General features: G+C 32.0%; 1 protein-coding gene across 1 annotated transcript in view; it reads right to left on the bottom strand.

Moving 5' to 3' along the window:
- Positions 1-14,984, bottom strand: part of LOC115875323 — a 269,483-nt gene that overhangs the window by 140,445 nt on the left and 114,054 nt on the right. The window contains exon 3 of the mRNA XM_030890747.1: positions 5,020-5,055. The gene's annotated coding sequence lies outside the window, so the exon portion shown is untranslated. The remainder of the gene's footprint in view (positions 1-5,019; positions 5,056-14,984) is intronic.

Genomic DNA, 14,984 nt, shown 5'->3' with positions numbered 1-14,984 from the left:
CCAGTGACGTCATAATGGTTCCCGCGCTTTTGTTTCTGTTTGAATTAGTTTGGCGAGGATTACAATATTTGGTGTATTGTTTTTTTATACAAAAACACATAAATTCAGAAGCTTTTATCTGAAAGCAAAATAACACTGAACTCTCCACTGAACTGCTACGGACTAGGACTGATTTAAAATTGGAAGATAAAAGGAATTTTCAGGCAGCTCAAAAAATATGTTCCATTAAAATCCTTGAAATATTTAATACTGTTGCTGAGGGTGCAGGAACCAAGGAATAAATAAAATAACAATAAATTTAAGAATGATGAATTTAGTTATATGTTCCTATATGGAAGAAAATTTAGATTTAAAAAGAAGGTTATATAATTTATGGTATTGTGTGTTTTTTTTACGTATTTGGCGCAAATGGCTAATGATGAATAATAAGAAAATTGGAGAACATTTTATTTCAAGTAGCTGTTACACATGCATCGAGTTGAACGCTCATGCTCTGATTAATTTAATTATACATTTTCGAGAAAATCCAAACTATCCAAACTTCACAGAGGATATGTTCCTTCCTTTTCTTTTTAGCAGTCAAAGCATTAACGACATACTGCAACGATTGGACAGAATTAGATCGATTAATAATATTACCCATGATTTAAGAGCTATAATACGTTTCCCAAGAGAGCAGAAAAGATTTGAAAGAGTTCGTTCTAAGGCCCAAAACGATGCACAAATTGAAGCGCAGAGTGCAAATATTGAGGTGAAAGATATTGAAAATGTCTTTCAAAACTGATATAATTGAGAATATTGTGATGGACTCTTTGCAGGAAGCACTTGCTGTAACTGAAAAGCTGGGAATGCAAGTTGAAAATTTTTCATAGAACTCGACCACTATACCAAAAAATTCAGAAGAACAATCTGCAGTAAGTGATGAAAATGAATCTGTCATTGATGATTCGCAAATAGCCGAAAAAAGTATTTTTGAAAATCAAGAGGAAGAGACAGATGATTTAAGGATAGGAATCGACCAAACTAATGAGCAAAGCAAAAACACAATAGGCCTCACAGGTCGCAGTGTTTCCGGCAGAGGACGGCCCCTTGTTGTAAAAAAAACTAATGAGCAAACCAAACCAAACCAAACCAAACTCTTTTTTATCGAGTCGATTTTGGATACTTTTTTCAACTTTCTGTAAAGTTTGAAACTAATTACATATTTTGTATGCTCAAAAGGATCAGGAATTCCCAAAAAAATATATATGGGATTTCCCAGGAGGTATTCAGGAATTCTTTAGCTATTAGGAGGTTTAGTGTACAGAATTTGGGTCAGCTGTTTACCCCTCGATTTATTTATTTATTTCCTGGCATTGTCATTCGTTTAGACACTTCAGTTTTGTATTACGAGTTTTTGTTTTAAATAATGTTGTGATACTTTAAGCATTAAAATGTTTACTAGCAGACCTTGCAGTCGAATATTGTTCTTTTTAGAACCTCTTTTAATGCGAAGTGTACAAGTTAGCTTAATGGTCGTAAAAAACTCCTCGCAACTTTGTTAGAATATTTTGAATGGGAAAGCGTTAGTAATGGCCCTTTATCTCCCGTAAGTGCTGTTAAGAAGGTGAGTTTTGTTGATGTAAATAATAACTGTTTAAATATTTTTAATTAATTTTTGTTTCCTAAAATATTTTGATTAAAAGAAAATATATAAAAGTGGGCAACGCTGTGCCTGTCAAGCTTATCACGTGACTAAAAGTTTATTTGGTATGAACTGTATATGTTTACATGGTATAACAAAGACCATGTTGAGATTTAACCTTTACTGTTTTTCTTCTAAATTCACTAATTTACTAAAATTCTCAGTAACTGTAAGTCTACGAAACTAATTGATGCTACCAGTTTACTATTGTTAAATTATATTTGTTGTTTTATTTACTCTATAATAGTAACGTATAACTTTTCAGAGAAAAAAAAATCACTCTGAAAATTTCATGGAGATTTCGAAGAAATACAGTGCGGTTTATTACTAAACAAATGTATTGATTCCCGATTATTGGTTTTGTGGACTTGCTCACAACTGATTCATCCTAGAAATTAATTAAGTATTCATAACTAACACTATTAATTAGTAATATGTTTTTAAGAAAACATGTTTCTGTAACGTGCACATCTCCAAACACCAACAATAATGTTTTGACACAACCATAGTAAAATAGTTATAACCATTTTAGAAATAATTGCATACCTATTTCTTTCTTTGTTTATTTTTAATTATTTTTAATGAGTCACATTTGTCTACCCTGCTATGCACTTCTTATGATTAAATTGTATAGCTTTCTATAAGTTTTTATGTATCTACATAAATATACAGGGTGGTCCGAACTGTATTTCGGAAACTTCGATAGCATATTCTGCAGATAAAAATGAGTAAAAAAGTTCGTATAAATGTATGTCCGAAAATGCTTAATTTTGGAGATACAGGGTGTAGAAATTTCATTTTTATTTTGATTTTTTTTCAAATAATTTGTGAAGCAGCGTCAATATTTGGATGAAAATTGGTGTCTGGGAGTTTTTGGCATGAGAAATTTAATTTTGATGTCAATATGACTCCTATTTGTAGAGAGCGCCACTTACATGTGTTTTAACTGTTTTGAAGAGTAATAACTTTTTGTCCGTACCTGTAAAAACTACTCACTACTAAAAAAATATAAATTTCCGTGATTTTTTACGTAAAAAATATCTCTTGGTAAAAATCGCTACAAGCAACCGTTCTCAAGATATTTAGAATGGAAATAGTCAATACATGTCATTATTGACTAAAAATAGACATGTTGAGAGTAGATAGTTATTTGACTGAAATGATAAATTTGGAAACTTTTTATTTTTTTAAATTAATTATAATTTTTTCTTGAAAAAAATGGTAATAAAACAGTTTCTGTCGAACTTTTGGCACAATAACATTTCAAATTTATGATTTCAGTCTAATAACTATTTAGTCAACATGTTTAATTTATATCATTGATGGCATTGATAATTTCCATTCCAAATATCTCGAAAACCATTATTCATAGCGATTTTTACCAAGATACCTTTATTACGCAAAAAACGACGCAAATGTATATTTTTTACTCACTAGTTTTATACAGGTACGGACGAAAAGTTATTTCTCTTCAAAGCAGTTTAAAAATATATAGGTGGCGCCCTCTACAAGTAAGAGTCATATTGACATCAAAATCAAATTTCTCATGTCAAAAAACTCCCAGACACCAATTCAATTTTCATTTAAATATTGACGTTACTTCAGAAACTATTTGGAAAAAATTGAAATAAAACTGAAACTTCTACACTCTGTATCTTCGAAACTAAGCATTTTAGGACATACATTTATACGAACTTTTTTACTTCTTTTTTATGTGCAGAAACGCTGCCGAAGTTTCCGGAATACAGTTCGGACTACCCTGTATAGCTATAAACCATTTTCAAATTCATTTTTCTGACCGTAAAATTTCCGAATGAATTCAAGACTCCTTAGGCTCGATAGGTTTGCATTTTGTACCAACGTAAAGATACACAATGATACGTATCAGATATAAAATCTCTAACTCAGTGTAAACAAAATGTCTCACTGCGCAAGCGTACATGTCAAAGAATACGTTTACGTCAAGAACAGTTAACATAATAGGACTGCTCATTCAGCCGAAAGTGTCTGCTATGTGTATGCGAAAACTCCTCGCGTTGTGACGTCAGTCGTAGCCCTCAACGGATAGTTCACCATTCGTAGTGGTGTGTGAGTTAATTAGTGTGTCGATTTTAATTGTGCAAAGGGTGTTTTTAAAGTTTTTTTGAGCTATAGAGTGTATAAACACTTTCAGTTTGTGTTGTGGATTGTGACTAAGTGCCTATGATATTTTTTATTAATTATTTGAAAACAAAATATGGAAGCGCTTTAAAAAGATTACCAAAATGTGATGCAAGAACTGTTCTTAAAAATGCATTATCCGAGTATTTAATAAACAAACTAAGAAATTAATATTTTGCTTTATATTTTTACTAAAATTAAGCATTAAACTTTTGCAAATTGGCATTAAAAGGGTACCAAAAAGGCATGGAATATTATTACGTTACCACCTTTGCAATTTTTTTCTTTATTCCTAATAATGTTATTGATACTTCCTCAGTTATCGACTCAAATCTTACTCCAATTATCACAATTATTAGGATACCTAGGTGACCGAACATCTGTATGTGCTTCTGGTACTAAACTAAAATAAATTACATTTGAATTAAATTAAATTAAGCAACATTGCGTTTAGTACATACAAAAACAATTCTCATATCATTTGATGCTCCTACACTAACAATATTTTTAACTATCCATAACAGCGCGAGAAAAGAATCGTAAGGGGCGTTATTTACATAAAAATATAACAATATAATAATATGTAATATGAAACAATTCAATTTGGTATTTTTATCATTTTTTCAGTTTTCTACTAGAATCACATTTTGCAGGCATTCTTTTTAGACTGCTTCCATATCTTGCTTTAAAATAATTAATAAACAGTATTGTTAGGCACTTAGTCACAATCCACAACACAAAATGAAAGTATTTATACACTCTATAGCTCAAACAAAAAACTTTAAAAACACCCTTTTTACAGTTAAAATCGACAAAATTAACACAAACTTACACACAATCTGTATAGTAAACAATTCGTCGAAGGCTACGGCTGACGTCACAACTGTCAGCTGAAGCGCGGGAAGAGGCGAACGTACGTCTTCTAGGATGAGCAATGTTATTAGTTTATCGTTCTTGCGTTTACGTATAGATCTTTAGTCGTACTTTAACTGTCTATTCATTATTCTGTTATATCGGACTTAAGTTGAATAAAGTAGTAAGTAATTAGGAAAATTAATAGGGATTACTACGATCATTTAATAATATTATTAACTCTGAATTTATGTCATTGTCAGATATAAAGCCCGGACAAACAAAAATATAAACTGATTTGTCACGTAGCTCTAAATTCTTACCTGATTTTAATCGTCACTTTCGGCTCAGTATATCTCCTGTAAGAAAAGAAAATACATTTTAACGGTTATCATAAATTACAAAAATTTGAATAGTCAGTAATAAAAATGTCGTTCTATGGGTGAAATTACTTCAGGTCTGAAAAATAAGGATTAAAAATGAACAATGGCAACTATTTACTTTGGTTATAAAGGATTACCTAGTTACAGGAGCAAACAGAAGAGGACAATATCTAAATAACTATGCTGTATTTAGGTTTATTTTGTCAATAAATAGGGGAATTATACACCCAGCGGTACAAAATTGTAGTGCATGTCGTAAAGTTAGACCCTAAGGCACCGGTGGACTATCAGGTGTAATAATAAAATGGCCATTTTTAATAAACTGACCATAAAAACCGTGTACTAACCAGTGGCGGCTCGTGCCAATTCAGAAAAAAAGTATCAGTACGAAAGACAAAATTTTAAATCGATACAAAATAACAAAAATAATTTTTACCCATAGTGTTCAGTAGTTCTTCGTTTACCCATATAACGCTTAGAGTTTTTGAAGTTTGGTTTGGTTTTAGTCTTATGATCATTTAAAAATAATAATAATTATATACTATACAGGGTGAGTCTTAAATAAGTATAGAAGAAAAAAATATTTGTAGACCCCAGAAATACGCCTATGAGGTTATTTCGCCAAAAATGATGCTGAGATTCGTACATTTTCTTTTAAATTTTCCTGTGTATTTTAGAAAACTTTTTAGAACTGCCTGCTCACCGCAAATTTTCCCACGATATAATTTCTTAATCTCTGATGTTACCATAGTTACGGCACTAAAAGGGATGCAAGTACAGATAAAATCCGGTGGCTCTCAATCTTTTTTGAATTTTCAAACTTGTATAACTCGATTGTTTTGGGCTTATTTGAAAAGCGATAAAGAGAAAATATGTTTCTTTCATCGAGATCTATCAGCCTCGAAAATATTTGCACTTATTTAAGACTCACCCTGTCTATTATTACACTTATTTCTCCATGATAAATATCCAATATGCGTTCAAAGAGTTCATTTCAAGTGGTTAAAAAAGGACAAGTTAAAAAAGTTTGGATATGAATTTTGAATATAAACATTTAATTCCTTCTATAATTCGATGCTAAAATTCACAGGCCTTTAAATTTGACTTTATTTACCTAATTTTTATTTTCATCGTGACCTCTTAAAGCTAACAAAAAGTGAATAATAAGAATTAATAAATTAATTTAAAACATATCAATTTTTATCTACGTGATACTTATGTCTCATAAGAGCATCACTATAAGCCTAGAAAAATAATCATATACAGAAAATTTTAAGTTTTTTGGTTTTACCTCACTAAATAACTGTGATCAGGTAGTAATTTTTAATTTAATGTTTGACTTAGTATAACGTCATTTTAACACAATTTTTCTCTTTGTTCTTTTCTCGTTCTCTCAATTTTTTTGCTTCTGACTACGAGAGGAGATACACCTCTGAAAAGTTATGCATTTTTTGTGCCTAGGAAAATTTACATTATTAGTACAATACCACTGACAAATTGGCCATCCGGGAGGCCATCAAAGAAGCACATCCACCAATAACCTCAATCTCGGAAGCTGAACAAGGTTGGACATAATTGGAGGATGTGATTTATAATACCAGCAAAGTAGTACTTGGAAAATACAACAAAAAGGCCATCGTTGTATCAACTCAGCGGTATTTACAAAAAATAACCTTCTTATTTTGTCGATTGTCTTCGAATGGCGAAAGCCTCAGAACTCTTTTTTGAAGAAATCAAACCCTCCATAAAGGTATAGATAGTGATGTAAAATTGCCGGTAATTTATAAATCGGTAATATTATCGAATGTAATACCACAAGATGTTTCGGGATTACCGAATAATACTTTTACCTGACCCGGCAACACTACGACTCCGAAGAAAGAGTAGTGTTGCCGTTATCGCATTGAATGTCAGGCAAAAGTATTAGGTAATCCCGAAACATCGAGTTGTATTCAAAAGATTATACAACGAAATAAAGTACATATATATCTTTCTTATCTTAATCTTTTGCCATTTTGTAATAAGAATTGACGGGATATTTTGTGGAACTGACAGAAATGACTTCTGAATTAATAGTTTAAAAAATGACAATTACAATATGGCCACCAAGCGATAATCACTTAACTGATTATCACTTATTAATCACATCCTTCTATATAGGAAAAATATACATAGAGTTGTATAATCGGAAATAGTATGATAACATTATTGGTTATTTATAAAAAACAGCTTTTTAAATAATATTTCTTTTTATTTCAAAACTGTAAAAACATTACAAAAAAAGACAATAACGTTTTTTTTAAGCTAATCAAAGTCAGCGTGGCCTATTTTATAGTACGTAATAGAGTGGATAATGGTAAATTATCCTCATCTTTCGTTAATTGAGTCAAGTCTATTACTTCGAAATCGATATATTCTTCTTCCATTTCTTTCTCAGCAGCCTCTACCATTCTTGGATGTTCTTCTCCATTTAGTAAATTATAAATAATGGGCAATACAAGTTTTCCAGCCCTTTCTTTTCCACGGTAAGTTTGTTTCTTCTTGGCCGATGGACAAATCCTTAAGTACTAAAGATTTTTTCGGTTGCGGCTGTTTACGATGGTAAATTTAAATTTTCTATAGCCAATATACTTATTTTAGAGCTGGAGCAAATTACTGGCCACCAGACGAATCCAAACGTAGACTTTTCGCATGAAAGAGATCTAGATCTACTTCTGAAAAAGACTTTGGATGATGCCTTGCAGTTTCATAGATGAAAATTGTCAGCTTCAGTTAAATTTTTGCCGCGTAGATTGGTTATAATAGGTAGGCAGAAAGATAAGCGGGTCTTAAACATTTACTTGCCCGTTTTTCCAGAATTGGACACCATTTCTTGTCTTTCGGCCTAGCAACGGATGAATCTGATACTTTGCTACATAATATAGACTTTATTCAAAAAAAGCTGGTAAAATCTTTTGAGATTGTTGGCCCATTAGCTTCAAAAATCGTTATCCGCTTACAAATTGGCTTGTTCAATTCATAAGTTGCTTGTATTTGTAGCCAAAATTCGTTGCGAAGCAGAGGGCTTACTGGCAGAAATACCTGGGCTATCATCAACTGCTAATGTTTTAATGAGTGCTTAATGTTCAAAAATATTTTTAGACAATTTCAAAAAGATGTTTAGTTAAGAAACAAAGCAGCCCCATCTTGTTTGCGCCAAAAAAAGCAAAAGGGTAGAGCAGGGAAAGCAGTATTTCCAATGTTACAGATCTTGCGGTAAAATTACGTAATATCACAAAAATTACCGGAAATATTACCGCGGTAATATTACCCTTTACACACTAGGTAGAGATTAGTTACTATAAGCTTAGTTTAATTGAGTTGTTATATTTACTTTTCAAATTATCAAAAAGCTAAAAACTTTTTAAATCAGGTATTAGCTGTCCTAATTCTTTATAAATTTGTAGTTTTTCTTAAAAACCACTAAATAATTTTTTTAAAGTGCCGATTTTATTAATTTTCTCGTAAATATTGTTTAGTGGTTCGCTAAACATACTAAAACAAAAACCTATATCATAATTATTATCCTAACCTAAACAAAATCACCAGCCACAGATCATAAAACATGAACGGCTAATGAGCCTAGGACCAATAAATGATCATTAATATATTGCTATTATATAAAAAAAGTTACTAACATAGCGTTCTCTGTTTCTCACATAGGATTCTGGAAAGATTTATCTCTTTTCATTTCAGTCTATTTAAAAATAGCACAAATTGATTAAATTAAAGGCTGTACGTTGCCGTAAAGGTGTTGGTACTTATGCATCCTACATGGTACGTTGTATTAAAAATATGTGATATTTATGGTTAATAAGAGCATCACTATAAGCCTAGAAAAATAATAATAATATATCTAGAGAAAGTTTTTTGGTTTTATCTCATTAAGTAATTGTAATCAAGTAGTGTGATGTTTGACTTCATATAATGTCATTTCAACAGAACGTCAACGGTTTATAATAGACATAGCTGATAATACATTAATTAATTATACACTGTGTCAATTTTAAAACTTCCCACCCTTCATATGTTTCTTGCAGTTAAAAATATGAAAAATCGGAAAGACACGTCAATTTTATTTATAACGGGGACACTTTAAATGAATATTTTTAGCCTTTTTCTTTCAACCTCCTAGGAGGTAGAAAACGAATAATCGCGGTTCAAAGTTGCAAAAACAATTATTATTAAACATGCCTGCGTTGAGATTTCGGTTTTCAGGCTAGTGTTTACACTAAAATTATTGCAATGGGTCTCCTTGTAGAGCAAGTGATTAGAAGGTTAGGTGGTAACATGGACGTAGCCATTACATTTTTCTAGGGGGGTCAAAATACTAATAAACAGAAAACATCATAACCATTAACGTTTCTTTTCTCAAATTATTTATTATTTTTCTCAACCCCCATATTTTTCGAGAAGGACATACACAATATCCCCAAAAAGTTAATGTTTGGGCTGGTGTTTTTGGAAATGCTTCAATGAATTGGTGCTTTATTTACTAAGGAAACTTGACAGGTAATCTGCATTTTAATATACTTCAAGAGACATTTGATCCCAATTGACATTGATCCTTTTATCACCCAAGAGCTAGAAACTCAAATTAATGCAGAGGGTAATCCAGTTTTACAGGAGGATTTGTTAACATTCCAGAAGGACGGTGCTACACCTCATTTTCTTCCGGTCCGACAGTGGTTAAACGAGAGATTTTCAGGTACATGGATTGGCAGAAGTGGAACAATTGAATGGCCTCCAAGATCACCGGATTTAATACCTTTAGACTTCTTTTTTTGGGACATCTTAAATTCAATGTTTATAAAGCACAACCTTCTGATATTGATGATCTTAAAAGGCGAATTACAGCAGAATGCAGGTCAATTCCGGGTGAAGTTTACCGAAATGTTAGTGAAAAGTTTGAAAACAGACTATTATTGTTTACAGGAAAATGGACAACATTCTGAACAACTTATAAGATGTAAGTAAGAAGTAAGTGGTGTAACCTAATATTCTAATCATTTGTACTACAAGGAGATCCATTGCAATCATTTTTGTGTAAACACTAGCCTGCAAACTAAAATCTCAATGCAGATATATTTAATTGTTTCTACAACTTTGAAACACGATTATTCGGAAACCTCTGAAAAAAAAGCAACAAAGTAGGATACCGCTGAAAAGAGAATGAAACGCCCTTTAAAACGATGTGCCACTTGACCCCAATTCCCATTTAAGATTGTAAGGGTGACATCTACCCCTCCTAGGAGGTTAAAAGGAAAAAAATTCATTTAAAGTGTCCCCCTCACAAATAAAATTGACGTGTCTTTCCGATTTTTCATAATTTTAACTGCAAGAAAGTTATTAAAGGTGGGAAGTTTTAAAATTGACACAGTGTATATAATTTTTTGGTTTGCTTTTAACGACGAGAGAAGATACACCTCTGAAAAGTTAAGCATTTTTTGTGGTTAGGCAAATTTATTTTATTAGTAAAATGCCACTGACAAATTGGACATCATTACTTTTTTATTTTGTAGATTACTTTTTTATTTTGTAGATTTTTCTTAGAGAAAGTAGAAAGAGAGTAGAAAGTATTTTCACAAGCGCATGCAATATAACTTCAAATTAATTGGTTATGTAATAAATACTTCTTATTTTTTCTCCCTCCGACTTACTAGATTACCATAGCGATTCACTCCATGTAAACGCCGACTCAAGGTTTCGCTTGACAGGCTATAGAAAAGTAACCAATTATCTCTGTTGTTCACATGGGATTCTGGAAAGATTTCTCTCTTTTCATTTGAGCCTATTTAAAAAAATGGCACAAATTGATTAAATTAAATTAAATTAAAGACATTGCCGTAAAGGTGTTAAGTGCTGGTGCGAACGTTGTTGTCAAATCGCATAATTTGTATTGGTACTGTGGCATCTCACGAGCCGCTACTGGTACTAACCAGTGAATATCTAGCGAATTATTTGTTTATAGATGTAAAATTGAGTCGTTTAGGGTAGTGGTCTGTACACACTTCGACCTGGCCTTAGATCTTTTATCACAGTTTCCGTCATAAATAATACAGATTGCTTATATTTAAAAATATATATTGGAGAACGCCGACAGAGACATCGAATAATTCCTTTTTACCAGGGTCGGATTTCCTCTATTTCAATATTTAATTATATTTTAATTTATTATTGTATTATATTCTTAAAAATATACTGTATTTTGTATAAGTTTTCTATAACTACATTAGTTCTCAGGATATAGCCCGGTCAATCTAGAGGTTGTGGTGAAAAATATTAGTAATTAGTAATCAACCAATCTCAGCGGGAATATGTAGATAATGATTTCCTATTCCTATTTAACCCCTTAAAAGGTCCATTCGGTTTCAGTGGGGGAAGTTTAAAAAAACACCGTCGCCATTTTGAATTTTTTTTTGTTTTTTTTCAAAGACATCCGTTTGTATAATTTTTTTCGAAAAAACCAAAGAGACAGTTTTTGCAGAGAATTAAATTTAATAGAATTAAATCTTAATCGGTCTTTACTTAGTATATTATTTTTCATTGTACACTCACCGGCACAAAACACATTTTAAAACAGCGTGCACACCATGCCAGAAACAACCCGAAACATGTCAAGTCGCATTTTGTCGTCTAACATTTCGATTTATTTCCAGTTGTCTTGACCCACTTGGGTTTGCCTCGACCTACTTTCGATTCTTAAAAGAGCCTGAAAATTACTCGTGAGGAGAGCGAGGGGGGATTTTCTTTCGCATTTTTTGTTGCCTCGTTCAATTCTGTTATGTTTTGAGCTATTTCCAAAACGTGGCGGTATCTGTACCGGAGGCAAAGGATTTTTTTTTCATAAGTCAGTGAAATAAGTAAACCTAGACGTTTCTAAAATAGCTGTTATTACGATGATATTTCGTTAATTACATCTCGTTTTATATTATATTGATATATATTCCACAGAATTAATATTTCAACACGCGTTTATTATATGTATAGTAGATATTTAGGAATAAAACCTTTCACTTAAACTGCAGAAATATAATTACAATATTTTTATGATTTAATTTTATTATAATGAATTAGTATATAATTTTACGAAATATTTTCAGAAATATTTCGTAAAACATTTCGGGTATAGTGTAGCGGCTGTTTAAAGTTTAATATATTTTGTGCTAGTGGGCCAATTTTGATAATCTTATAAGCAACTTGTAGCTAAATTGTTTGACTTCTTAGTATCCCTTTCTAAACTAAAAATGAAAGTTTCCATCTGTCAATTATACGAGGTGAAACAAAATGTTGATATTTTGGTGAAACTTTGAAACACCCTATGGAATATGTTAACAAATCAAGGAATTTAAAAATAATTTTGTCATCTAAGTATGTCTCTTCTCGATAATTTTTTTTATTCATCTTAATAGCTTTATTTTTTTGGAGATATTCGCTTTTGAATAAGACAGTAATGATTTACAGAAATTTAAGCATTGATTTTGGGTTCTCATCAACGCACTTATAAAATAGTGTTTATTGTTTTTGTAATGTCGCTGTCATTGAAAAGTCATATTATTATTGTTTATTAAGGTTTACTTTAGTAGAGATGGTTTTAAGTTCTGAAGTATTGTTGTTTTAATTGATCATGGTAGATATTAACTTTTGAACTTAAAACCATATCTTCTTGAGTAACTGCCTAAGAGACAATAAAAATATGATTTTTCAGACAGTGACTTTTCATAAATCATATACACTATTTTATAGGTCTGTTGACTAGGACCAAAACCAAAGGCATGCTGTGGGTAAAGTATGAAAAAATGTTAGTTATAAATGATATTTTTTTTATATATTCGCTTCTGAAGAAGACTCAAAAGCGAATATATCCAAAAAAAATGCTGCTATTCAGATGAATCAAAAAACAGACTATAGATAAATGATACTTGCTTTGTTAACGTACTACACAAGGTGTTTCAAATTTTCACCAAAATATAGAAATTTTGTCTTTCCTCGTATAATTTACAGATAGAAACTTTCATTTTTATTTACTAGAAGGAGATACTAAAAGTCAAATAACTTAGCTACAAATTTCTTAAAAAATATTCAAAATCGGTCCACTAGAAAACAATATACAAAACTTTAAAATACTTGAAAATTTTAAGTTTCCCATTTTTCGTGCCGATTAGTGCGTATGAATGAATACGTGAGTATAAATGAGCAGAATATGTAATCTAGAAAATTCTCCATTGAGAATACCAACATTTTAACTACACCAATAACGTTAGTAGGTATTATTAGTTATAAATTATGCGTGCCCCCCAAAGCAGTGAAATTTTTATTATGCGTCTCTATATTGTTCAGCTTAATTAAAATTCTCGTCGTGCTTCTGTAGTAAAATAGGAAGGATGAAGAATAATTATTGACCTTAAACAATAAATCAAATTAGATGTTAACCAACATAATTTTCCGACGTAAATAGGATTTGATTTTAGGTTAAGTGTGGCCACACGTGGCAGAGTAGGGAAAATTAGCCAAGGACAGATTTTATATATTTAAGGATTTCAAGTGGTTATGGTTGTAATGAAATCATAAAAATCATGAAAAGCTAAACTTATCATCATCATCTTCATCTTTCTCAGCTTATTCAACCATTTCCAATTATGGCGTAGCCTCCCTCACATATTTAGATACTCTCTTTGTACATAGTTGGGCCCATTGTTGTCTATTATTGGCTATTGTTGTCCAAGTTATCCCTGTTAATTTCCTAATATCATGGTCCCATTTCAGGTTTGGTCTTCATCTAGGTCTCTTAATTCTTTGTGGGTATCATGCTATAATTTTTGTGATCCATATATTCCGTTCTTCTTGCCAAGTGTCCTGCTCATTGCCACTAGAGGGATTTGATTCTATGGATACCATCTATTACCTGGGTCTTTTGTCGTATCCACTCTATTCTTTCTTTTCCAGCATATTTCGTTCTAATGAGCGTTGGGCGACCTGCAGTTTTCTTATAATGTCTATTTTGAGTGTCCCGGTTTCGCATGCATAGGTTATGACTGGTAGTACACATTGGTCGAATGTTTTCTTCTTTAGATAAAGTGGCATTCTAGATTTGAATATGATTGAGTCTCTTCCATAAGTACTCCATGCTAATTTAATTCTTCGTTAGATTTCTGGTAGTAGAGATCCCCAGCTGTGTATTAGTTGAGACAAATATATGTATTCTTTTACTATTTCCAGTTTTGTGTTATTTACTAAAATATCTTTTCTGTCTATTAGTTCGTTGTACATTACTTTAATTTTTACTAAATTCATTTTGAGACCTATTTTATTGCTGGCCGTATTTAGTTCGTTAATTTGTGTTTGTAGTTCTTCAAGACTATCGGCAATTAGGACTATGTCATCAGCGAATCTTAAAGTAAAGTAAAGTAAAGATTTCAGTTAACGTCTCCTTTTTGCTGCCGGGGCTAATCTGGACGGGGCCTACTTTGTTTATGCGGAATCCGAACCACGGTCCTCGGCCATATCATGGTCAATGGCCTACCGACTTGGCAAGCGTCTAAATCGACTCTTACTCACGAGATATCTGATCTCATTCGGCCTCGAACCGGCGTGAATGAGCAGTGTGTGTCAATAGATTTTACACTTTTGCCTTTATTGGACAACAGCAGGATACAGAGTTTCGAACCGGTCACCCGTCCATCCACTAGTATCGCCTTACGTCGCCTTAACTTCGATGTTCTAATGGGAACCGGTGTTTCGACGTAGCTGGGCCTTTGCCTCAGCGAATCTTAGCGAATATTCTCCATCTATTTTTAAGTCTCCAAAGTCTCTGGCTAGTGGAAGTTCGTATTCGTTTATTCGGCTGATAGTTTCTCTTAGTGTGT

This window comes from Sitophilus oryzae, unplaced genomic scaffold (genome assembly GCF_002938485.1).
Source record: "Sitophilus oryzae breed Bouriz unplaced genomic scaffold, Soryzae_2.0 scaffold_1372_pilon_pilon, whole genome shotgun sequence".
Taxonomy (NCBI): Eukaryota; Metazoa; Arthropoda; class Insecta; order Coleoptera; family Curculionidae; genus Sitophilus; species Sitophilus oryzae.
The sequence above is the reverse complement of the archived record's forward strand: the minus strand, read 5'-3'. Positions and strand labels throughout refer to the sequence as shown.